Source organism: Tachypleus tridentatus, chromosome 4 (genome assembly GCF_004210375.1).
Source record: "Tachypleus tridentatus isolate NWPU-2018 chromosome 4, ASM421037v1, whole genome shotgun sequence".
Lineage (NCBI taxonomy): Eukaryota > Metazoa > Arthropoda > Merostomata > Xiphosura > Limulidae > Tachypleus > Tachypleus tridentatus.
In genome coordinates, this window is record NC_134828.1 from 92,512,671 (window position 1) to 92,539,540 (window position 26,870).

The window sequence follows — 26,870 nt, forward strand, 5'->3', positions numbered from 1 at the left end:
GTTACTACTTAATAGTCAATTTCATATCCACGACTACAAAATGATAGTCATCTTGCTTATTGATACATTTTAGATAGTCAATTTGACAGCGACCACGATATCTCTGAAGCAGAAAATAGACGTAACTATGCCTTGGTAGTCGAAATAAACAACTTTTATTTAGAGTGAATAGTCTACTAATCGTGACGATATAAATTTCTTTTTATGAATGAGGCTTTGATTTTGTAATATTCATAGGTTTAGGAAAAACGGTTTACTAAACACAGAGACAGGGGGCGTTTCTTTAACTGTCGAATTTCAATGTACCCAAGACGCTGCTTTCCATTAGGATTAATATATAACGATTCTGATATGTTTTTTTTTTTTGTATTGAAAAGATTATAAGAGAAATTGATGACACGCAGGAACTCCTAATTGGAAGTATAGCAACAATAACCTAAAGAGGCACTGAGGAAAGAAAGAACAATCAAATATATGATAACAATAATTAGAAGAGGTCACGTAATGAGAAAAGACAAGATAGAAAATGTAGCTGTAACAGGAAGAATTGAAGACAATTGGGAAAGTTGGAAGTAGTTCGAGACTGACTTACATTAGTAGTAAATAGATGAACGTGACCGACGGATAAATGGTGAAAATATCATTACCAGAAGAACGGTACTAAGAGAACATGTTGGAACATGCCAGGGTTCGGATTTACAAAGTTAAATTGAGTTAAGCTATTTTGGGAGGATCAAGATATAAAATATTTTAAAAGGTATTATTATTAATATTTTCAACTTGATTCAAGCCATTCATACATTAGAATAGCTGACACGTGTTTTGCCTGTCTCTTTTAACAGGATAACAGGGTTCACTGTAACCTTTATAAAATGTTTACAGATAAAATGCGCAGAGAGAGTAGAGTATTGGCTTTTCTGAAACCGTTGGCTATGCGACCTGCAGCCCTGTACGCTAATTCCTAAGTCATGGCTGGCCCTAAACAACAGTAAAATGTTAGGTTATAACTGAAGGCTGATATACTAAGATTCCATGAAAACTAATTTATTAATATCTTCTTGTATTTTGCACCAAGAAAAGAAGATTTGTAATTGAAGTTGATCTGAAATATTCGATCATCATCATAGTATAATGGAAAATCTCTTATATGATACTGAAAAATCATTTTTATTGCGCGATGTGCAACTTTCGACTTTGCAAAATTTGTATTCTGTTCGCATGTAGAGTTGCACTAGGGGTTACAATTTTCCTGTTTTTCCTCCATTTCTCGTCACAGAAAACTTTATTTTTTTCCATTTTCAGAGTGTATATTTCACTTTATGAATACGTCACACGCGAAACTAATGCGTTGTGCCACGTGTGATTAAAAGTAATATTTCTACTATTTCTAATCTTCAAAAAGTATAAACCTGTACTTATCAAGTATAATCTTAATCTAAGTTATTTGTTAGCATTATACTAAGTTTTAGTACATAAGGTACAGAAGCTGACATTAAAATTGTTATAAACTGTTTAGATGTGTAGAATTTCATACATGTCTGTTTGATATGTATATTTATACATATAAACAGAAAAGATTGGTAATGTTACATTGTGGTCTTGGGTGGATTTTACAGCCACATTCTACTATATCTGAGAGGTGATATCTTTATTAGTTTCAGAATTTTGCATAATGTTACTACCTAAACACAGATAATCAACAGCAACTATGGTTGCTGGTTTATGGGAACATGCAAATGTTTTGAATCTTATATTTATCATACAAATGGTCATTCATGAGATCTATATATAGTCATCTGATTCCCTGGTCAGTGTTAAGTTTTCAAACTTAAAACGTTTAACTTCGGAGCTCGATTTCCTGCGGTGGACAGAGCGCAGATAACCCGTAGTGTAGCTTTACGAGAGTAAATAAACACTAAGTCAGTAGATGAATGGTACATGTCATGTCAGTTCGGTAGTCAGTAAAAGGACATACAGAATAAAGGTCAATGATTATTGAACATGTGTGACAATGTTTTGCGTTACGTGTAGTTTGATTTTAATGTTTCTTATTATTGCAGCTTGTATATTTGTGGTTGACAATAACATAACTTACGGAAGTAATACATTAGGGTTAAAAATAAGCACTAATTATCAGGCTGTTGCATATGAAATGTCGGATTTTTCAAGGAAAATGTGAAAGAAGTTCGTGTTTTTATTGTTTAATATATTTAATCAAATTTAGCTCCTTTATACTCAATATTCATCTGCCAACGATTTATAAGTTTATATATACCATATTTAACAAATTGGAAGTCATTTGATACAACAAAGTTTCCAAAGGCATTTTCAAGTGACCTTTGATTTGCAAACTTCTTTTATTTTGAAAATGTCCAAATGTTTTACAAAAGTGATAATTTGCAGGGAAAGATGTGGTGAATATGGTATATGAGGTAATGTTTCATACTGAAGGTCCTTTGTTTTTGGACAGTAGCTCTTGAACCGTGAGGTCCACTGTGTTTGTCTATTGATGGAAGTTTTAATGACAACTTTTGATGCAATAATTCAAGTTCACAGCAATATTTCTTTGCGGTTGTTGTTTCTTTTGAGCTTAAGAATGACTACTGGATCACACCTGCTTACGCCCTCCAAACACTGACCATAAACTTCTTAGGGTGAAAAACTGGTTTTGGTATTTCTTCATAGTAAAGCCACTGTCCGAATCGTCGTCATATGTCATGAAGAATTCATTTTTCGTCACAGGTAACAATTCTATGAAAAAATGGGTCATTTTTGTTGCGAGTAAAGAGTGAGGAACAAATTTAAACTCGTCTTGTTTGATTTTTTTAAGGACAATTCGTGAGATATCCATTTATCGAACTTTTCATCTTATCAATTGCTTTAAGATACCGGGAAACTGTCAAATAATGAAACATACATTTGGCGGGTATCTAACTCAAACACGGCTTTCAATCTTTCTCATTAATAGCCGTGTGAGGACAGCCTCGAGGCTGATTTTGAAGGCTTGTGTCACCACAGGAGAAATCACATAAACCAACGCTGTACAGTGCGATCACTAGCTGTGCCTATCATCAATTGCATGATTGATGTTACAACTTGCTGTCACTGCATTGTGACCAAGCTTGAACTCATACAAAAAAAATTACACGAACATTAAATTTATCCATGGTGACAAACATCAACATAAATATGATTTAGTTTCTAAAATAACAAAAATAAAGTGAGCTTGAAAGGAACCAGACAACATACTATATTATTCTGACACATTCACGTTAATGCCTTTCTTTTACACGTTAAAAATCGAGTTTCATATTTGCACGTGAAAATCCAACATAGGCCCAGTATGGCCAGGTGATTAAGGCGTTTGATTCGTAATCTGAGGGTCACGGGTTCGAATTCCCGTTGCACCAAACATGCTCACCCCTTCATCCGTGAGGACGTTATAATGTGACGGTCAATCCTACTATTCTTTGGTAAAAGAGTAGCCCAAGAGTTGGCGGTGAGTGGTGATGACTAGCTGCCTTCCCTCTAATCTTACACTGCTAAATTTAGGACGGCTAGCGGAGATAGCCATCGAGTAGCTTTGCGTGAAAATCAAAAACAAACAAACAAATCCGACATTTTATATGCAACAACCTCGTATTAAGAGAACATTACAGTAGTAAGTCTACACATTTACAACGCTAAAGTCAATGGTTCTGTTCCCCTTGGTGATCTGAGTAGATAGTTCGATGTGGCTATGCTATAAGAAAACGTGTGTGTGTGTGTGTTTTTCGTATAGCAAAGCCACAAAGGGCTATCTGCTCAGCCCACCGAGGAGAATCGAACCCCTAATTTTAGTGTTGTAAATCCGAAGACATATATATATATTTTATTTTGCAATATTTTAGTGAAACTATGTATAAACCTCAAGTTTAAGTGACAAAACACCAGATGTCCAACTTTAGTTTAGTAAGAAAGTATTGTAGTGTTTGTTTGTTTGTTTTTGAATTTCGTGCAGAGCTACTCGAGAGCTATCTACGCTAGCCGTCCCTAATTTATAAGTTTAATACTAAAAGGAAGGCAGCTAGTCATCACCACCAACACCTGGGCTACTAATTTACCAACTTATAGTGGGATTGACCATCAGATTATAACGCCCTCACGGATTAAAGGGCGAGCACGTTTGTTGCGACCGGGATTCAAACCAGCGACTCTTGGATTACGAGTAGAACGCCTTAATCCACTTGGCCATGCCGGGCCGTATTGAAGTGAAAAGCGCCTATTTGATAACAATTATTATCAATATATACAAACATTCAGTTAATATATTTTTAATTTTAAAAAGAATAGGAGAGATAGGTGATTAAATTTGTTTTTAGTATAGAATTAACTTAAGAAATGTTTAAAGTTCGAATAACTGTTTTAATTGACACTTCCGTATGATCTCGTTTGTTTGTTTTTGAATTTCGCGCAAAGCAATTCGAGGGCTATCTGCGCTAGCCGCTCCTAATTTTGCAGTGTAAGACTAGAGGGAAGGCAGCTAATCATCATCATCCACCGTCAACTCTTGGGCTACTCTTTTACCAACTAATAGTGGGATTGACTGTCACCTTATAACGCCCCCACGGCTTAAAGGGCGGGCATATCAGTTACGACGGTGATTCGAACTTGGGACTCTCAGATTGCAAATCGAGCGCCCTAACCACCTGGCCTTACCGGGCCTGTTTTGCTTTTTCAAAATTTACCTTACATAAACTTGATCAGAATAATTTACAGCAATACGCCGTTTTAATAACTTATTTATGTGACGATTTGAATGATGGATACGAACGAACTTTATATACTATACTTGAATTATAATTTTGTTTCTTTAAGTAATTGATTAGACGGCCAATATGCCCGACATAGAAATCTGCGACTGACGAAAACAAAACTGATATATAAATCTGAGAGATAAATGTTAATAGTTGTATTTAAAATATAATAGCTGATGACCGACGTTTCTCGGTGTCCTCATCAATGTGAAAGAGATCTTCTATAACCGTGTTATATCGATGATACTTATTAAGAACCTTTTACACATAATTTTTTTTGTGTTTGGTACTATATGTTTATTTGTGAATTATACTTATAGCAGAAATTCAATAATGCAGATTGAATCTTTGATTGTCAAATAATGTACAACAACTAGAACAGATCAGGATATTTAAAATTAATCCATACAAGAAATGAAGTGTACTAAATATTGTATTTTCAATTTTCATTGTTGGAGTATGAAAATGATACGTAAGTAGTTGTGACGCGTAAAACATTTTCAGTAGTTTTCCTGCTATTCTTTTATTTTTATTTTTTCTATCGTTTTCACGCACGACATTAAACCTTGGTTTCCTTACATGTAGTAAATGTTAGGTCGATAAATCCTGGTCTATTTGAAACAGTTTACACGGTCTGTGAAACAACCTCACGTAGACGTAATTTATTTAATAAAACTACACGCACATTACTTTATTTTATAAAACTAGACATAATGTAAAAGATAGAGTAATGGTATTTACAATTGCGTGCAGAAAATGAAACAATGTATTTTCAAGACCTGACGTCTAGGTGTAAAAACTTTAATTAAAATAAGGTACAGAACAACGTTTCGACCTTCTTAGGTCATTTTCAGGTTTATAAAGAGAGTTGCAAAACACATTTTACTTAGAATGGGTTTCTCATCATCCCGAGATTATGAAATACTTATGAGCGTTTAGTGTATGAAAAAGTTTTAGAAGTTGAAACAAAGAACAAAGAATAAAACCAGCAGTAAAGAGAAACGTAGCTGAAATGTGTTTACAGCAGTTTATTAAACGAACAAAAGCAAGATTATCACAAATTAAAGTAAATGTACTGATGTAGTGAAGGCAAACTTAGCTGTTATGCAGAAACGTCTGAATACATGTTCACAAAATGATAAGCATATGCTTTTGAAAGAATTTTGAATACATACTTTAGACTTAAATGTGTTGGTGCAATGTTATCTACTTCCTGGTCTTTCCATGCAAAAAAGTCCAATCTGACTTCATTTGCATGACATCTAGAACTTGTTTCACAATATTGCAGAAGGACAAGTCTCCCCAGTGTGCCTATAGCAGCTTCGACATCTAACAATAACTTAAGGATAAATGCTCCAGGTATCTCATGCAGTTTTGTTTACCAGTTAGGGTGTAAATTATTGGAAACATAAGGCGATTGTCTTGACTAATTGCAACGCAGATCTTATGTGCAAAAATCAGTTAAAAATGTTTGTCTGCTCCAAAGGCAATCCACAATGTAGTAAGTGAAGTATTCAATTGTGCAAACGCTTACACGGCCAAAACAACAACGTTGCTATCCACCATATAGATGCGAGTAGTCTTTTTCTGCTTTGCCACGTCGGCAACCTAAGGCGCCACGTGAGTGTCTGCTTTCTAATGTGAACAAGGGGTTAGCTCTACTGTGTTTCTTGCCTGAATACAAACACCACCCACATGCACTGTGGTAATTACTTGTTTGTCTGTCGGTATGGTGACAAGTACCATGCTCAAAAATGCAAATATCTCTTTTTTTTTTTGGTAATTAACAAGAACACCTTTCAACAAGAACAATTATGGAACTACATTTTTTGGCTAAACTCTACAACAGACACGTTTCCTTTTCTTTCTAGTGTTTGATTCTTAACACTATCTGCCCTGTAGTCAACTCACACGATGTCTATTCTTCATAATTTGTCCAACTGTGATTTTAAGTATTTAAGAAAGACATTTTAGGCATATTCAATGAACGTTTTGGCTAATGCAGGCTTCAACACTGCATAACAGCTTGTCCATCTAACACAATGACCTCGGCATCTTGATTTATCTCCTCTTGCTCGGTCATTGGATCTTCTATACAACATGAGGTACCAAAAGTGGTGCCAAGTCTGAGTTATTCCCTGTTTGACAATAATGGGAAGATATGGCTGATTTTTGTGAGAGAAAATCTCCTCATGATTGCTGTCGTGAACTTGGTATGCAATGTACTCTCCAGAAGTTTTGTCTTTTGACTTGTCGGTGGTGTTTTAAAGAAACAGAGATTGTTCTGTTTTAATGGCTTTGTTCTTTCTAGAAGACATTCTCTCATAAAGGTATTGTAGTATTGACAACTCAACTCTTTGATCTGATACATACTGCCCACAACAGACTGATCTGCGATGTTCCGTGTTTTCAGTACAACCAGTTAGTCACTTGTTCCAAGGAATGGATTATTCTACACGTCGATAGTAGATTTTAATGGTCTTGCAGGAAGACCTTCTGAACCACTGGCAGTTACCGCTCGTAATGGTGCACGTCAGGTGTGCATGATCGACTGACGTTTCGAAGTCGTTAATGAGACTTGCCATCTCTTGTTCATTGACCATCCACCTCTGAAGAGCATCTGGGGACATGATGAGACCCACATCTCCACCATCATCCTTCACCAGAGTATTAATTATTTTCTTCATGTACTTGATATATAGTCAGCTTTCAAATAGCAAGACTGGTTGTTTTTTTTTATTATAAACTTTCCCTATAAGAACTCTGCATAGATAAGGAGATGCAACTGAGAAAGGGTCACCATGTCACGGAGTTGAAAAATACTCACCATACACAATTGAAGGGATAGATACAAAAAAAAAAACAGTCCACAAGCTTGGTTAGCGAGCGAACTTTAATGTGGAAGCTTTACAAACATAAGTGAGTTGTACAATGAATCAAAACTTGACATTGGAAAATTTTTCTGTTGTAGTATGCACCAGTCTTCCAAACTTTGTGTTTCAACGTCTGGTTGCTAATATTTTATGTATTCTTCGAATGCCTCTGTCAAGGCTAGGAACAAGCTATCACCTGGTTGGTACGCTGTGTGCAGTTGGTGTGAAATGCTTTTAGGTACGAGTCTACTCTGTCGATTGTTGTAACTCTTACTTACACCAGTGTTACTGCCCACACACTGATTTCCAGACTATTCCCAAATGCCTTCAAGGTGGCTAACTCAACATGAAGTCCTCCATACTGATAACAAACTTTAACTTTCAACATAGAGAGTGCCATTACACAAAATGTCACAAAACAGAACACATACTGTGTCAACTTTATATCGTAATAATAGGACATTGTCTTCACAAATGATGGATACAGTGGTCTGGCACATTCAAAAATGCTTTTTTTCGTAATTTAACAAACCCAAGAAAATCCATGTTTACACACTTAAATCAAGGTCCTAGGCCTCTTACTCCTAGTTTTTTTGATATGGTGTGCTAGTCTGAGAAAGTTTTCTATAAAAAAAAAGCCAAGATTACCACAGACAAAATCCGGGATGACACTATATCTAAATCCGAGATGACACTATATCTAAATTTACGTTTCTTTAACACGATGTACGTCTGTATCAAGTTCTATGTTTTTACTACAAAGTGTGCAATTTTTTCCTTATCTACTGCACTGTTTCTAATGATGTGAGATTTGAAGCGTTTGATCGAGAAACTTTACGAGACAAGTTTCGAACAAACAAACCAAAGCGTATTACTTACATATGCATTTTTTAATGCTGTACACATGCGCAACCCATAATGTATTCATGAAACGTTACTTAGAACTAAGTCAGTAAAACCTGTCATTGATATTACCTTACCTTGCCTCATTCCCTCAGACTGGTATGAATGGCAACTGCTTGTTTTAGTAGTTTAAGCCCTGTATGAACAACTATACACATATTAATTCCTGTTAGAATGTGAAGTTGATCATAATGGAAATACGATAATTTCGGTTCAGTCACGAATCTCGTTTTAAAATTGGATTTTTCTGGAGTACCCTTACAAGACAGAATAATATAAAGTTTATACAAACACAGTAGTTTATGTGTAATATAAAGTTTATACAAACACAGTAGTTTATGTGTAATATAAAGTTTATACAAACACAGTAGTTTATGTATAATATAAAGTTTATACAAACACAGTAGTTTATGTGTAATATAAAGTTTATACAAACACAGTAGTTTATGTATAATATAAAGTTTATACAAACACAGTAGTTTACATATAATATAAAGTTTATACAAACACAGTAGTTTACATATCATATAAAGTTTATACAAACACAGTAGTTTATGTATAATATAAAGTTTATACAAACACAGTAGTTTATGTATAATATAAAGTTTATACAAACACAGTAGTTTATGTATAATATAAAGTTTATACAAACACAGTAGTTTATGTATAATATAAAGTTTATACAAACACAGTAGTATGTATAATATAAAGTTTATACAAACACAGTAGTTTATGTATAATATTATACAAACACAGTAGTTTACATATCATATAAAGTTTATACAAACACAGTAGTTTACATATAATATAAAGTTTATTCAAACACAGTAGTTTATGTATAATATAAAGTTTATACAAACACAGTAGTTTATGTATAATATAAAGTTTATACAAACACAGTAGTGTATGTATAATATAAAGTTTATACAAACACAGTAGTTTATAATATAATATAAAGTTTATATATAATATAAAGTTTATACAAACACAGTAGTTTACATATAATATAAAGTTTATACAAACACAGTAGTTTATGTATAATATAAAGTTTATACAAACACAGTAGTTTATGTATAATATAAAGTTTATACAAACACAGTAGTTTATGTATAATATAAAGTTTATACAAACACAGTAGTTTATGTATAATATAAAGTTTATACAAACACAGTAGTTTACATATCATATAAAGTTTATACAAACACAGTAGTTTACATATAATATAAAGTTTATACAAACACAGTAGTTTATGTATAATATAAAGTTTATACAAACACAGTAGTTTATGTATAATATAAAGTTTATACAAACACAGTAGTTTACATATCATATAAAGTTTATACAAACACAGTAGTTTACATATAATATAAAGTTTATACAAACACAGTAGTTTATGTATAATATAAAGTTTATACAAACACAGTAGTTTATGTATAATATAAAGTTTATACAAACACAGTAGTTTATGTATAATATAAAGTTTATACAAACACAGTAGTTTATGTGTAATATAAAGTTTATACAAACACAGTAGTTTATGTATAATATAAAGTTTATACAAACACAGTAGTTTACATATAATATAAAGTTCATACAAACCCAGTAGTTTACATATAATATAAAGTTCATACAAACATAGTAGTTTACATATAATATAAAGTTCATACAAACATAGTACTTTAGATATAGTATCTGTATAATATTTGTGAAAACATTTATCAAATAAATGCTTGTTAAAGTATTAATTCAGCATTAAGCTGTAATTAATTATTCGTTATTAAATGTTTGTATTTGTCATATTCACCAAACTATTTACTTTTTAAACATTTCTGTTGCAATATAAACTTATACACTTCACAGTGTCTCTGATTTAGTCCAATAATAACTCGCAGGTTCCAATTCTTTGGTGGCCCGACATGGATAGGTGATTAGGACGCTCGACTCGCAATCTGTGGGTCGCGGGTTCGAATTCCCGTTGCACCAAACATGCTTGTCCTTTCAGCTGTGGGAGCGTTGTAACTTTACGGTCAATCCCTCTTTTCATTGATAAAATAGTAGCCCAAGAGTTGGCGGTGGGTGGTGATGACTAGCTGCCTGCCCTCTAGTCTTACACTGCTAGATTAGGGACGGCTAGCGCAGACAGCTCTAGAGTAACTTTGCGCGAAATTCCAAAAACAAACAAGCAGTTCCGCAAACATACTGCTGTGTCAGTAGGGGGCCTAAATTGTGTGTAGCATTTTATACGAAATTTGTAAAATTAATGCTAATTTTGACAAGGTAACACGATTGTTTGAAAGATGGATTATCAAATTACCTGACTTTCAAATTTACTTTTGTCTTTATTTAAGCTTTTTAGGCGAGTATTACAATATGATTTTAAATATTAGTTCCTAGATAATGTTCGTTTCCATTCGCTGCGTAGATGAATTTCACAACTGAGCTCTCGAGTTAAAGATAGATTTAATAACAACTGAAAAATCGATAACAAAAACACTGTGAGACATGCAGTTATTTAAATATAGCAGATCCCTGGCTCAAAATATTGTTAAGTTTAGAAGCAAATCATATAAATATAACAGAAGAGATATCAGATTATAGTTTTACTTTTCGTATATTATTATTTAAGAAGAAAATAAAAATGTATTTTAAACGTTAAAATAAAAATTTGATATAATCATTAGTTATGGATCACAAAGAGTTTTCTTTATTTGCTTGTAATGAAACTTTTGGAGAAAATGCCTGAGTTAGAATATATAATTTAATTCTCTAACTCTGTGTGTGTGTGTTTTCTTATAGCAAAGTCACATCGGGCTATCTGCTGAGCTCACAGAAGGGAATCGAACCCTTCATTTTAGCGTTGTAAACTTACCGCTGTACTAGCGGGGAATCCTTTAACCGTGAGATAAATAATTAGTCAGCATTATTGGGAAGATGTTGTATTATTTATTGTTTCGTTTGTTTTTTTTTCTGACGATGTTTCATTTTGGGTGATTAAGTAATTAGTTACATGTATATATTAGGTTTTGTTTATTTGTGTTAAGAACATAGCTACATAATGGGATATATGTGAGATATAAGTCCGATTTCTATCCGATTTCTAGCGTTATAAGCATTTAAATTTACCTGCAGGTCACTGGGAACAGGGCTTGTATGTTAGATATGGAAAAATATATATCACTAATTTAAAACAGTAAACCATCTAATTTAAAAATTTGGCCTAAAATGTTTTAAAACTAGCATTGTTATGCGGCTCATCTTGGGAATTCTTAAGACCATTTTCTAAATGTACCTTTCTCTGATTATTTTGATGTTGTCAATCACTGTTGATCTATAGTCATGGTCATGTGTAAATCAATTTCTATCGTCGTTTACAGCTTTTAAATTTATTGGTTGGATTTATAACCAAGAGATTCAGACTACGAAAGCCATGGTTGTAATTTCAATACATCTAATGTTTGAAGACAAAATATTACTAACAGATAAAAATGTGCTTAAGATTGGAATGGAACACCACTTTTGATGATGAATTCACATTTTACTCGCTACGTAATATTATCTAGCCACAAATCTATATTGGATAATAGTCACAATTTAGTTGTATAAGGAAAATTTCACGTTCACAAAAGTTATTCAACATAACAACGACATTAAAGAATAAAATAAAATAACTCAAATAAAGAAAAATATTATAAAAATTGAAACCTTGTTAACATTGTCTCTTGGGTAATAAATCATTAGGCTTGTTTTAAGTTAAGTGTAACGTCTAAGATTTCAGAACATTTGTTAGTTACCATTATCAAAACAATTATAATAGTTGGAACATAATTAATTGTTGTACTTACTAGAAAGTACTAACATAGTGGACCAGTTCAGGATGAGCTAAGGAACTTTGACGTCTAAGACTCCAGAACATTTGTTAGTTACCATTATCAAAACAATTATAATAGTTGGAACATAATTAATTGTTGTACTTACTAGAAAGTACTAACATAGTGGACTAGTTCAGGATGAGCTAAGGAACTTTGACGTCTAAGACTCCAGAACATTTGTTAGTTACCTTTATCAAAACAATTATAATAACTAAAAAAAACCAAAAAAAACAGATTCATTATTTATTACTGCAGAAATTAGTATCTCAGCCACAAACATTTTATGCAGTCTGAAGAAGTCAACAATGTCGTTAAAACTGCAAAAAAAACTCAGCTGATATAATATTGATAAAAGTTCGGTTTTTATTTTACACAGATATAGCATCCAACAGAGGAACTTCAGAAACGTTTCTTGTACTCCGTAAAGTTGATTAAGAAGAGGATTCAACGAAAACAGATTTCTGTATTTACTTAAAGTCATAACCTACAGTTTTCATCTGTAGAAAATGTCAAGTGGTGACCCGAACAGTGATAAACATTCAGTTCCAGTTTTAGTCATTGTTTCTTGTGTGTGTGTGTGTGGGGTGATTGCAGAGATTTTTTCTAATTATTTTCTTATTTTCTTGAAATATCACACCAGATGTTTTACTCTTGTTAATTGTGTACATTTACTATCCTGATGTTGGTGGACATACTTACAGCGATTGTTTGGTGTTATAACTTCTTCAATAGCATTTCAGAGATGACTAATTAGGATTCCAGTTAAGGTCCTAGTTCATGAATACGGAGAATCTTTGTGTTTACCAAAATACAGTACACTAAATGATACCTCACTTGATGTTTCCTCACACTGACCATCGAGGTAGGTGTTAGTAGATGCTTCACGAATTAGACAAACTTGGTTGTTAACGTTATTCCTATCTCGGTAATAAGGGGTTCTTCCTATCTGGGTAATAAGGGTATCACAATAAAATCTTTATAACGACGACGACAGACAAACAGGTGTGCCCTAAATGAAGGTTGTAATTTAGCAGTTCGATCGGTTATATATATAATCCTGCAAATACTCATTGCAGCTTAGTTAAAACTAGGTGACAGTTTCAATTACATTGCTATTTTACCTATGATCACAAATTTCACTACTGAACATAGAATGCGATTTCATGATTGCAGACTTCTTTAATTAAATAAATGTAATTTAATACATTTTGAAGAAATTCATAATTTCTAAATAGTAATTCGCAGTTAACTGAAATACTCCGTGTAGTTGTATATTAGTTTGGTTTGTTTTGAATTTCCCGCAATGTTACACGAGGGCTATCTGCGCTAACCCTCCCTAATTTAGTAGCGTATGACTAGAGGGAAGGCAGGTAGTCATCAACACTCACTGACAACTCTTGGGATACTCTTTTACCAAGAAATAGTGGTACTGACCGTCACATTATAACGCTCCATCGGCTGAAAGAGTAAGCATGTTTTGTGTGATGGGTATTCTAACCCTCGACTCTCAGATTATGAGTCGAGTTGTATAATAGTAAACTCAGACTGTACGTTGAAACTAGCACTACATATTGTATATTACGGTGTTTTTTTTTACTGAAAAATACTTTAAAATACGTACTTAAAACAACTAATATGCGTTTGAAAGTTCCAATATCAGAAATTATAAGCCTCATAAGACAACCATTCCTGTGTATTTTGGTAAACCTTATGAAATTCCATCAGTGACTTGGCTAACTTAATTACAAATTATATTATTATTGATACCTTATTTGTTTAACTTTAAGTTAGTGGTTAATAAAAACAGATAGATGGTAACTCTATGACTTACTAAAGCACTGTACAGGTAGTAAAAGACAGAATGAAAGTAAAGCTTATATTGAAAGGCAACACGTAGCTGAAATTAAAGTATTTTTAACACGCATGGGTTGATGAGGGAAATGATAACAATCCAACTCTGCCATTAAATTCTATTGTCAATGAATCTACATCTACAAATATTTAACCCAACAGTATTTCTTAAAGATGAACAACTGTCTGTAAAGAAACACATGGATTGGCAAGCTGTCTTTACGAAAAAGGAATGTGTCAAAGGAAATCAGACTCGCTGTTAGAGTTTTAGCATTTTGTGTATGCAATAGAACTGCAAGAGTTGTGCAATCATATAGTAGATTTCAGGAAGAAATAGAATTGTTGGGACAATTTTCAAATTTTATTACTATCTAGTGGTTTCCAAACTGTGTGTTGTGGTAAGTTGCTTGGGGTGTTGCGAGAGATTCACCAAGTGACTACTAATTAATAATATAAAACAAACTATGCAAATTTATATATGTATATATTGTATGTGACAGCAAGTCAAGGTAAGTGGGTTAAGGTGTCACCAGTGAAAATGAGTTTGAGAATCACTATGGTACATCAGTGTACCAAATATTTATAAAAATGAAGTTTAACACAAACAGAGCCTACTAAACCTTATTAGAGGTTATAATGATATTGGCTAATGATGACAACTAAATGATTTGAACTTGTTATGTAATCCAAATAGCACATTAACAACTGAATTCAACACTGAGAGAATAATGAATTATATTTGTAAGAGCAGATATTAAAAAAGAAAGTATTGTTATTGGGAACTGTTAAGAAAGAAAAATTGTGTTGATATGTTTTCTTGATTACAAGTTGATTGCCAATCAAATGACTATAGCTGTGACGCCATCTTGGAAGAAGTATCTGGAGAACATGTTCGTCTGCTAAATGTTTTTTTTTTTTTTTTTTATGGCATAAATACAGAGTATTAAATTAATTGTATTTTATCTGAACGATTTTGAAACATAATAAAAATTTTCCCAAACAGAAACGACTGTCAGGTGAAAAGATGCTTAAAGGATATATTGTAGAATGGTGATAATTGTTAGTCTTTATTTTTCACTATCATAAACAACAGCAAGTAAGTTTCTCTCGGTTTCTAGACAATTAAAAATAGTAATATCTAATAATGGTAATTGTTCTTCAATGGTTACAAAAGAGGAAAGAGCCTAGAAGACTAACACTTATTTAAGTTATACGTTTTTTTTTAAATTAAGCTATCTGTGCTCTGCCCACCACGGGCATCGAAACTCGGTTTTTAGTGTGTAAGTCCACAGACATACCACTGTACCACTGGGGGACCTTTTAAGTTATACACCTCTAAAAGTGTTGGAAGGTGTTATGTTTTTGTCTTTTAATATAAAGGTTGTTTATTGCACTTTTAAACGACTTATATATGCAATGATCAACATGCTATAATTATGGCTGATGGTATGTTTCCAAATAATTTATTACTGGGGGAGAATATCAGCATAAATAGATTGTAAAATTACATAGGGCTAAATAACACAATATTTGGAACCTTTAATATTCCGTAATATCGTAGCATATTTTTGCTTAAATTGAACTACCAAATGAAAACCAATTATCACGAAGGTTAGTTTATCTTCTGATACTTTAAGTAAGGTAATAAATTAGGATTTTAAACTTTCTAACGTTTCAAGTGAAAAAATTATAATCGTCCAGCCACACCTCAAAAATCCAATTTGAGAACGTATTCGTTAGGGTTCATAGCGTAATTCTATACTATTTTTATTATTATAGTTTGTCCCGAACAAGATCTTGGATATCGACGTGTAAATTTCTGGAAAGTTTATCACTATCAATCTCACTATCAAGATATTTGATCTAGAACCAATCTTGCCATCAAAGTGTATCTCAGAACGGCTGGTATGGGTATTAACACTTTTACTGATAAAGCAGAGAACAACGTTTCGACCTCCTTAGGTCATCTTCAGGTTAACATTTCTATTTCAAGTTCGTTTTTCGTCATTAAAAAGAAATACTTTACCATCAAAGTGTATGATCTAGGACCAATTTCACCATCAAGATATTTGGTCTAAAAGCTAATCTCACCATCCTTCCAGAAGTAGTTTAATAATGAAAGTTTTAAGCTGGTGAAGATTGTGTAATTATAGACATCAGACTTGGGACGATCGATGATGGAGAAAATTGTTCTGAGAGAGGCACAGAACCTGAAAGCAAAACGATTACTTTCAATGTTAATTAATGAGTGTTTAACTATGTGATATAAGTTTAATTTATCAGAGTGGCCGCACGTACCATTTTTGAATACGAATCTTTCATCCTGTTAGCCAGTTTGAAACATAAGATGTTCATAAATATTTCTTACTGTTACCATTAAGAGTTCATAATTTATTAACGTAACTTTATAACTTAGAATTCAAAGAAGCTTAATATGGAATTATAATTATGTTTTAGTGGAGTACCTAGACAGTTTCATAACAGACAAGAAGTGAAGTTGAAGATATTTATGGACTATTAAATCAGGAAGTAAGTTTTGACAGTTGGAAGTTTGATTTTCATTTTCTATTTAATGAATAAAGTGTATCTTAAAGAAAAAGACGTGAATGTTCTCTCAAGTCCGACACAAAACTTGTTTATTTTACTTCTTATAAAATAATCCAATAAATTACTTTCAATATTGTGTTTTATTTATAAGAAGAAACTGATTTTAAATCATAAAATGTAGAAAATACAAATACATCTGAGATTTAATATTAGTTAGAGAGAGTTTATTAGCCAACATTTCAAGATTACAGTGAGAGAAAGAACATTATAAGTCAACTTTCGTCCTTTTAGAACATTTGTAAGAACAAATTCACTTTAAGACGCGGGGGCGTTATAATGTCACGGTCAATCTCACTATTCGTTCGTAAAAGAGTAGCCCAATAGTTGGCGGTGGGTGGTGATGACTAGTTGCCTTCCCTCTAGTCTTATACTGTTAAATCGGGGACGTCTAGCGTAGATAGCCCTCGTGTAGCTTTGCGCGAAATTCAAAACAAACTACTTTAAGACTCGCCCTATTATTGTGTTCTGACAAAATATTGCAGCGAGAGCCTTTACTAAAAGACACCTTCTGTCTTTTATAAACTAACAAAATGAAGAAGCAACACTTCCTGAATAACTTCGAAACGTATGTTTATCACCAGGATTGAAAATGAAGCGTGAATAACGTCGTGTCACATATCGGTAACGTTATTTATTGTATATCTTTCTCTTCCGATGCTTCAAGGACAAACTTTTATTTCGGATCTTTCACGATGACATGTCAGACAACTAAATGACGTCGTCAAATACTGAATCCTAGATTAATTTTCTTCAAACTAATTTATCGTATTCAATAACATTCAGTTATTATTTAGATAAAAAAAATGTAGACACGTTATAATATATTTGAAGTAAAAACATTAGAGGTTTCTTATCTATAGGTTTGATTTCACGGATATAGATGCGCATAATTAATTTCTCACAAATCGTAGACTCAGTCTGAAATACTAAATAACATGATTTAATTATCAAACGTACTATCATGTTTTATCGGTACAAAAGCAAATCAGCTATTTTTCATGTATTAAAGTATGGCTCGTTATAACGTGACGGTCAATCCCATTATTCGTTGGTAAATTTGAAAGTAGCTCAAGAGTTGGCGGTGGGTGATGCCTCCCCTCTAGTTTGTCACTGTTGAATTAGGGACGGTTAACGCAGATAGTCCTGTGTAGCTTTGCCTGAAATTAAAGAAAAAAACACAACTTTGTAACTAGCTTAGCAAAGTTTATCGTTGTGTAATCAAATTATTTTTACCATTTGAATTTCAAAAGGAACACTACATCTTATGGGTTAAAATATGAAACAAATGTTTAACACACGCACAAAATAAAGAAAAGAAATAAATATACTTTTGGAACTAATTATGGAAACGAATAAAAGAAAGGATAAAAACATGCAAACTCTACGAAAATGTTATTTTTTATCACTTGACAAAGAATCACGACAGAATGAGAACATATTTTGATGTTTTCTACCATGGATCCCCAGTGACACAGCGGTATGTCTGCGGACTCATACCACTAGAATTTTGGTTTTGTTACCAGTGGTAGGCAGAGCACACATAGTTCATTGTGTAACTTTGTGTTTGATTTCAAACACAAATAAATCTTCCACCAAGACTGGTTGTGATTCAACCAATCAAGAAATACTGCACTAACATGAAGGTCCCCCAACGGACTTACAACGCTAGAAATCAGGTTTCGATACTCGTGTCGTCAGAGTACAGATGACCAACTTTTTTAGCCCTCAAGACTGAAATACCGCATGGCAAGGGGCTGATGAAGAGTCCTCCGTGCGAAAAATTTCAATGTTTTATTAGGAATTTCAGGCAAGAATCTGAAAAAAGGTACATGAAGCCAAACCTTTGCAGAAGTGTCAGAGTTTGGTTCTTTATGACGTAGGCGACGGTCAAATATAGACCCTTTGCAGAAGTGTCAGAGTTTGGTCTTTATGACATAGGCGACGGTCAAATATAGACCCTTTGCAGAAGTGTCAGAGTTTGGTTCTTTATGACATAGGCGACGGTCAAATATAGACCCTTTGCAGAAGTGTCAGAGTTTGGTTCTTTATGACATAGGCGACGGTCAAATATAGACCCTTTGCAGAAGTGTCAGAGTTTGGTTCTTTATGACATAGGCGACAGTCAAATATAGACCCTTTGCAGAAGTGTCAGAGTTTGTTCTTTATGACATAGGCGACGGTCAAATATAAACCCTTGCAGAAGTGTCAGAGTTTGGTTCTTTATGACATAGGCGACGGTCAAATATAGACCCTTTGCAGAAGTGTCAGAGTTTGGTTCTTTATGACATAGGCGACGGTCAAATATAGACCCTTTGCAGAAGTGTCAGAGTTTGGTTCTTTATGACATAGGCGACGGTCAAATATAGACCCTTTGCAGAAGTGTCAGAGTTTGGTTCTTTATGACATAGGCGACGGTCAAATATAGACCCTTTGCAGAAGTGTCAGAGTTTGGTTCTTTATGACATAGGCGACAGTCAAATATAGACCCTTTGCAGAAGTGTCAGAGTTTGGTTCTTTATGACATAGGCGACAGTCAAATATAGACCCTTTGCAGAAGTGTCAGAGTTTGGTTCTTTATGACGTAGGCGACGGTCAAATATAGACCCTTTGCAGAAGTGTCAGAGTTTGGTTCTTTATGACGTAGGCGACGGTTAAATATAGACCCTTTGCAGAAGTGTCAGAGTTTGGTTCTTTATGACATAGGCGACGGTCAAATATAGACCCTTTGCAGAAGTGTCAGAGTTTGGTTCTTTATGACATAGGCGACGGTTAAATATAGACCCTTTGCAGAAGTGTCAGAGTTTGGTTCTTTATGACATAGGCGACGGTTAAATATAGACCCTGTAAACCACTAAACATGATAACATCAATAGACGGTTCGCTACTCGAAAACTGCCGTTTTAAAATAGTGATGAAACAATAAATGTTTGAAACGAACATCAGGATATAAACAGAAAACGAGCAAAAGTGAAGGCTTACGCACCTTCCAGGTGAATCCACTTTAGAATTGTATGGCAACAATCAATGATATTTGGAGACCTATTATGAGGAGAACAATATTGTAGTCAATGTATAACGTCTACAGAATAAATACACACAAATATATGGCTGAGTCTCAGCCATTGGTACTTGCTAATTTTGGTCCATCTTACTGTTCCCTCAGCTGGAGGTTTATCTTTCAGTAGTACGTATGTCAAGTGCTATGAAACGATATATTGAAGTAAAAAAGGCTTCAAGGTGTTCGAAACGATTATTTTTTTTCACAGAAGGCGTGAGAAGACACACTGACCAGGTATACTATTCTCCTATCTTGAAGGTATGGGTCACTAAATTGGATGTTAAAATAAGTATGACATTCTAAACTAGATATTCTGGCTGGTCTACCTCCTTTGCAATAATAGGATGATGGGCATCCTAGTCAACACAATACATCTATACTGGTCCATCTCCTTTCTTGACGTGTTATCAGCTTATCAGCTAATGTAGAAACTGAGACGTTGAAAGGTGACCAAATAACTTATTTGAGCTTTCAGTGATGTCGAGAAATCCACTTGTTGAGAAATTTATATGCAAAAACGGCTCGTTTGGGTTGAGAAAATATTTTACATAGAAGAGCGAACAAGGTCGAAACGTTGTTCGCTCTTCTATGTAAAATATTTTCTCAACCTAAACGAGCCGTTTTTGCTTATAAATTATTTGAGCTTTGGGAAGTGAGAGTTTTGGAAACCGTCTGTAAGAATGACAACACTCTGTATTGTAAAGTATAGAGTGCACTTGTAAAACATCAGAGCAGTATACAGTTTATTTGCTGCTCTCTGGTACATTTGGGGATAATGTCTTGTATCATTTAAATAACAGCTTGCCACCACTCGATGTTTTCTTTTCCAGTACGTAAGTTTCTATAAGAATCCCCATTACTTGTATCATTTAAAGAACAGCTTGCCACCACTCGATGTTTTCTTTTCCAGTACGTATGTTTCTATAAGAATCCCCATTACTTGTATCATTTAAAGAACAGCTTGCCACCACTCGATGTTTTCTTTTCCAGTACGTAAGTTTCTATAAGAATCCCCATTACTTGTATCATTTAAAGAACAGCTTGCCACCACTCGATGTTTTCTTTTCCAGTACGTAAGTTTCTATAAGAATCCCCATTACTTGTATCATTTAAAGAACAGCTTGCCACCACTCGATGTTTTCTTTTCCAGTACGTATGTTTCTATAAGAATCCCCATTACTTATATCATTTAAAGAACAGCTTGCCACCACTCGATGTTTTCTTTTCCAGTACGTAAGTTTCTATAAGAATCCCCATTACTTGTCTCATTTAAAGAACAGCTTGCCACCACTCGATGTTTTCTTTTCCAGTACGTAAGTTTCTATAAGAATCCCCATTACTGAACGATTATTTCTGAGTTGTTTTTCTCTGGATAATAAAAAAAGAAGTTTCATCATTCAGTTTTTGTTTGTTTTTTTTTTACAAAATCAAACAAACTTCCACTTTCTTTCACTTAGCTGTTAGCAATTGAGTTTAAGAGTGTTTATTGTTGGTTTAGTTTTTGTGATTTAGGTTATGTAACTCCTATCTTACTGCACTTTCTAATAAGAAACCGAAAAGAAGTATTCCCACTGGACTGAGTTCAAACTCTTTATAAACAAACGTTAGAACTACGCAAGCATTTTACTCGTTACAGCCATCGAAAATATCATAACCGAAGTATCCTTTCTACATCAATTATTATCAGTTCTTTGAAATGGTACAAAAGCTTTGCTTTCAAATAAGTACTTCAAGATTAACAATCAAAAACAGTTTTCATATTTTAAATTGTTTCAAAATGGGTTTGACGAAAGTTTCTTAAAAACTGGTCGAATTTAGTCTTCAAGATAATATGTAATGTCCTTGTCAAAGACAAATATATGTGTCTGTGTGTTTTTTTAATCATGCTCCAAGTAAGACTACTTTGTTATTTCACTAAGTGTTGTATAAGTTTTTCATCACACCACGAGAAACGTGCTATTGAATTAAAACATTCACCAAAATAAGACAACCAATCATCCTTATGGGATGATATATCATTTTCGAGATTCACTAGACATTACCTTGACAGGTTTTTAAACTAACTTAAAATGAAATTGTATCTACATGGAGATAATGGATAGTTTGTTCAAAGAGAAATGGACTGAATCGCTGTTTTATCGAATGATTTCTATTGAATACATTGTACTGTCTAAATCCCAGTAAAAATTCACTGTAGTAGATGATCTAAGATAATGGCATGAAAATAAAAGCAAAATCTTTATTTTCCGTTTAATCCATAACGGAGTTGGTCTTTTTAGCAGAAACAGTCTGAAGTTGTTTTGGATATCGCATATATAAAGTAAATACGTAAAATTGGTTGATGCTCTGATACGTTCATAGCATTGTTTACTAATGAAACTATTTATGTTTTCATATAACAGAAACATAAAAACTTTATTATTTAAACTAATTAAAGAGTATTTTGTTCCGGATAGCAGGCGGAAAATCTTTTTGATAAACTTTATTCTTACCTAATTTCTAAAAAAAAAAAAAGTTAGAGGGAAGGTAACCAATCATTACCACCCACCGCCAACTCTTGGGCTACTTTTTTTTACCAACGAATAATGGGATTGACCGTAACGTTAAAACGTTATCTTGTTTTAGTAGACCTTTGTCAAGCTTCGGTTTGTACAATGATATATTAGTCAAAATGCTATGAATGTGCTGGAATGTCATGCCATTCAGCTGTAAGATACGAACAAGGAGCAGGCCAAAACAGTTACCTTTTATTGTCAAGGTACCAAATACAAGTTCTAAAAATCTATACAATTTATAACAAAGCTTTAGGTCCTAAACACTGCAGTATAAACCATGTGTATCATGACTGTTTAATCATTATGAATGTGTAAGTTATTAACGAAAGATACTTGAAAAAATTTGGATTGAACTGAATGAAGTTATATAGATAGAAATATAACAATTTTTTGATCTGGAACTTTGTATTTGTATTTGTATTTCTTTAATAAGCTTTTAGAAGTCATTTTTCTTAGAGTAAAGTGCAGAAAGTCCCAGCATCTTATTTACATGAATTACTTTTATATTCCGTGTCATTTAAATATTTTCTTCCCAAGTTCTATTGCTTAGCCCCCCGCTAGTACAGCGGTATGTCTCCGGATTTACAACGCTAAAATCAGGGGTTCGATTCCTCTCGGTGGGCTGAGCAGATAGCCCTTTGTGGTTTTGCTATAAGAAAAACACACAAACACACACTCTATTGCTTATTTAAAAAAATAAAATAAAGAGATAAAAGTTTTCCCTTGGAAGGTGTTTGCACCTCAATAGTAGAATGTAAATTTCTTTAATAAGTTAATATAATCAGGAAAATGTTTTAGTAGGTATTTGATAATTATTTCGTATGTTGTCATCTAAAGGACTTACTAAGTTATAAAGGATTCCTTTTTATGAACCAAAATACTAGAATTTCATTTCAACCTTTACGTGTCTTTCATAATGTTACAAAAACGGGTAAGTTCAAGAAGTCCAGATAGAAATTAAATGAAAACCCTTTAACCCGGGCGCTTTCAAAAGGTGAACCTTTCTTCTTCAGGAGCAAACTGTTTGTGTCCTTCTTGTTTGATTGATGGAAAATTGCAAAGTAAATCTTCTAATTTGTTTCATGCCCGTGAATACTTCTGTATTCTTTATTTGAAAAACAAAAACTCTTAACGGTTCTAAATTGGATTTTAAGTTTATATTCAAACATTAGTATCATAAGAATGTTTTCCTGAAACATATATATCAGTAGCAAAACTTGACATGGCCAGATCGGTTAAGGCGTTCGACTCGTAATCTGAGGGTCGCAGGTTCGAATCCCGGTCGCACCAAACATGATCGCCCTTTCAGCCGTGGGGGCGTTATAATGGTACGATCAATCACACTATTCGTTGGTAAAGGCGAAATTCAAAACAAACAAACAAAACCTGAATTACTCAATTCTTTCTTATGGCTTGCTTTTACGTGATTTCGTCTGAGACAAGCGTAATGCTTTAGTGCAAAATCGTGAGGGTTTTGAGTGAAAACACGAACCAGTTGAGACTGTACGAGTCTGAAACGGCTCTTCTGTGTCATGTAATCCTTCTTTCTTGATTGTTTGTTTATTTATATACAAGTGGTTTGAGATTTCATAACGTTTATGAACATGTATATGTCTCAAACTGATGTTTGTTCCCTTCTGTAATTTCGTGTAATAAAACAGTATAGAGACAAAAACATTTTAAAATTATATGTAACTACGGCTGGTTTGGACGTTTCGACCTTCTTCGGTCATCATCAGGTTCACAAGGAAAGAAAGAGGTAACTGACCGATAGCTGACCACATGTTTGAAGGGGGTTGTGTAATTGAGTGGAGGATTGTAGAGGGTGTGCTTGATGTTTGATTATATTTATTAATATAGGTATAAAGGTGTTCCTTTGTATCGGTTTATTTTAGGTTGACTTGTTGTACAAGTAAGGCTTCTTTAATTTTGCGTTTGTTTATGTTTGTTTCTTTATTGAGTATTTGAGTGTTTTCTATGGTTATGTTGTGTTTATTCGATTTACAGTGTTCAAAAACGTGTGAAGGTGACTTTTTATGTTCTTTAAATCTGATTTCCATTTTTCTACTTGTTTCTCCAATATAGAAGTCGTGGCAGTTATCACATTGTATTTTATAGATAATGTTGGTGTGGTGTTTGTCAGTGTAGTTTTTACATAGTATAGACCTTAGTTTTGTGCCTGGTTTTTGAATAAATTTGGTATTAACTGGAATGTCAAATTTTGTTACTAGTTTTTGTCAAATGTTGGTTATTTTTCTGCTGATGTCGGGAATATATGGTATGCAGCAGTATATGGTTTAGTGATTTTTTAAATCGTGGGATATATTTACTTTTGTTATTTGATTTTGCTTTCTGTCTAGGTGTGTGCGTATAATGTTTTATACGGTTTGTGGAGGAAACTTATTGATGTTGATAAAGTATTGTTTTATTTTGTATAATTCGTCGTTAATTTTATCTGGTGAGCATAGTTTTTTGGCTGTGTTTATTTGGTTTCTTAGTATGTTGAGTTTTTGTTTTGTTTCATGTGCTGAGTCCCAAGGAGTGTACAGTCATGTGAAAACGTTAGGACACCCTATGAAAGCCTGTGTATTTTTGTAACATTTTTGGATATATAGATATTTAATCTCAATTCTAACAATACTGAGAGATTATAGGAATACAACTAAACAATTAAAACTGAAGAAAAGACTTTTCAAGTCCTCGAGTAGCTATGCGCGAAATTCAAAACAAACAAAAAAACAATACACTGCTAAATTAAGGACGACTGCTGACCCTCACGAAATAGAAACAAAGGAGAAATATTTCAAAATATAATAAAATAAAATAAAAGCAAAATAGGTATCATGCTTCTAAGAAATCAATCCACATTAACAGTTAGAATTATAAATTGTAAATTATAATTGAGAAATATGTATTTATATATAAAATTATTAGGTGTTTATAATAAGACTTTAATTGGAGGTTTTTCTCAGAAACCATCGGGACTGGCTGTTAAATATAATTTAAAATTAGAAACGTATTGTGAATATTAACCGTACTAACAAAGCCTGTTGAATGTTGGATCTTTCTCATAACATTTCACCGATAATCCAAGATAACGAGAAACCCACTTGAAGTAAAAATGTATCTCAAGATGGCTGATATGGGTCTTACTAAAGAGCAGAGAATAACGTTTCAACCATCTTAGGTCATATCAGGATAATTTACTTGTTACATTTGTATAAATTTATTTAAAGTATATCAAAAGTATTATAATAATCGAAATGGATCTACTAATAAAAGAGGTCTTCAGAGAGGGGGAGCAGTAATCTTAGAGACTATTAAAATATAGGGTTCGATTCCCTGCGGTATGCACAGCAAATATATCAATGTAGCATTGTTCTAACACAACAGAGTAAAATACACTGAAAAAATTGAGTGCTACATAGTATATCCTGCGTAAGTTATTTAAATCGTGTTTATAGCGACCACAAAAAAGTTTTAATTTTCTTTTTAGAGTTATAACCATTAAAACTAAAAATTTTCATTTGTAAGGTCCGTGGGTATTAAGCCTGAATTTCAGGGCTGGCAAAGATATTCTTGTTTGCACTGCATCCCAAACCAGGGATTTAGTGATACTAATTCATAAATATCCAAGTCTACATTATTATTCTATGTTAATGTTATGTTGAAGGGAAGATATCTCCCGCTGGGTCAATGGTATGCTTATGAGTTAAAACCTGAGATTAGACAGATCGTAAATACACTATTGAGTAGTTTTACAGTTAAATGAAAAAAAAGAGATGAACATACTCGCCAGTTTACTGAAAGTTTGCTCAAAGATCTTTGAAGATAATCCAATAATAGATAAACGCGAGCACACCTCTAAGATTACTGGATATGCTTTTTGTAAAATATTGTGCACTGACTCTTTATCATTACATGTGAATACTTAAATAACAAAGAGAAAAAAAAAACACGACAAAGTTATTAGTTTATTTACATTCCTAGAAATGTTAAAGAAAACACTGTAAATTTCCCTTGCGTTTTCTCTCTCTCTCTCTCTCTGTGTTTGGATATGATATGTTCATACCCTGGAGGGTCAGGTTCTCTTTGACCATTGCATTCGAAGGATTGGTTTGGTTTGTTTTCAATTTCGCGTAACGCTACACGAAGGATATCTGCACTAATCGTCCCTAATTTAGCAGTGAAAGACTACAGGGAAGACAATTAGTTGTCACCACCCACCGCCAACTCTTGAAAAACATATACTCTTTTACCAACGAATAGTGGGATTAGCCGTCACATTATAACTCCCCGACGGCTGAGAGGACGAACATGTTTGGTGTGACGAAGGCATTCGAACGAACATACAGAGT